Source organism: Cherax quadricarinatus, chromosome 31 (assembly GCF_038502225.1).
Source record: "Cherax quadricarinatus isolate ZL_2023a chromosome 31, ASM3850222v1, whole genome shotgun sequence".
In the NCBI taxonomy this organism is placed as follows: domain Eukaryota; kingdom Metazoa; phylum Arthropoda; class Malacostraca; order Decapoda; family Parastacidae; genus Cherax; species Cherax quadricarinatus.
Window position 1 is genome coordinate 28,808,433 of NC_091322.1, and position 1,861 is coordinate 28,810,293.

The following is a 1,861-nucleotide window of genomic DNA, read 5'->3' on the forward strand; positions in this document are numbered from 1 at the left end:
TTTATAATTTTGCACCAAAAGGAACTTAGAAAACTTACCTAACCTTATTATAACAAGAACAATTTATTTTAGCCTAACCCAACTAAATATATTTTAGATTTGTTTACAATAATTTAATACTAAACAAACACAGTGAAATATATTTTTTTCGTTAGGTTCAGAATGATTTTGGCGAAATTATTGCATACACAAATTTTCACTTGTCCTATATGGCAAGATGAACGTTGCTATTTAAGCCAAGATCGCAAGTTCTGCCTATTCGGCACGACACACACACACACACACACATATATATATATATATATATACAATGTGTGTGAGAGAGAGACCTGGTGCTTACCAGGGGAGACCATGTGGGTACCAGGTGAGACCAGGTGTGTACCATGTGAGACCAGGTGTGTACCAGGTGAGACCAGTGGATAAAGCTAGAAGGTAGCAGGTGAGACGGGAAATATGGTGAGATATAAGGGCAGGAGGGAGAGTAGGTGATAGTAAGAGAAGGCAGGAGGGAGAGTAAGGGATGGTAAGAGAAGGCAGAAGGGGGAGTAGGTGATGGTAAGAGAAGGCAGGAGGGAGAGTAAAGGATGGTAAGAGAAGGAAGGTAGGAGGGGGAGTAGGTGATGGTAAGAGAAGGTAGGAGGGGGAGTAGGTGATGGTAAGAGAAGGCAAGAGGTAGAGTAAGGGATGGTAAGAGAAAGCAAGAGGTAGAGTAAGGGATGGTAAGAGAAGGCAGGAGGGAGAGTAAGGGATGGTAAGAGAAGGCAGGAGGGAGAGTAAGGGATGGTAAGAGAAGGCAGGAGGGAGAGGGGAGGGAGGAGGGAAAGAAAGAGGTGAGAGGGGAGGGAGGAGGGAAAGAAAGAGGGGAGAGGGGAAAGAAAGAGGGGAGACAAACGATCTGTTGGGGAGGGATCAGAGGTGAGAGAAGTGCGTCGGAGGCTGCTGGCTGGTTACCATGACGACATCTGTGTCATGTGAGACACTCCCTCCCTCCACACCCTTTCCCCTTCACACCCCCTTCCTCACCCTTCCTCCTCACCCTGTAAGATCAGGGAGTGTACACTTCTCTATGTATAAGTATTAAGATAGTACTTAGCGACGGCAGTGCTACCACCACCGCCACACTACCACTACATTACGCCACTACATCAGCACCATACTATCCCCAGCACTTCAACTCACCACTGCACACAACACCAGCACCACCTCAGCACATCAAAATCTCTAAAAATAGCAGCAGCAGCTGCAGCAACATCAACAGCAGTAATAGTAGCCCCTGACGCATTAGCAGTAACAGCAGTTGCACATTCATCATTAGTAATCACATCACATCAGCAGCAGCAGCAGCAGCAGCAGCAGCAGCAGCAGCAGTAGCAGTAGTAGTAGTAGTAGTAGTAGTAGTAGGAGCAGCAGCAGCATTATTATTAGTAGTAGTAGTAATAGTAGCAGCAGTATTATAATTAGTAGTAGTAATAATAGCAGCAGCATCAGCAGTGTTATCAGTAGCAGTAGCACCACCAGTATCAGTAGCAGCAGTATTATTGTCAATGGTATGTTACCAGTATCAGTAGCAGCATCACCAGTATTAGCAGCATCATCAGTAGCTACACTACAACACACACGCCACACTCCACGTTATCTCAGCCACAGCATCACCACCAGTAGCACACTCCACGTTATCTCAGCCACAGTGTCACTACCAGTAGCAGTAGCTACGCTACAACACACACAAGCCACACCCCACGTTATCTCAGCCACTAATGGAACGCCCTTGGTAAATGTTTGTCTACAAAAACACCAACCAAACTTGTAGCCAGCTGGTACACAGTGTATGTACGACCCTGTTATACACACTGTGAATGAC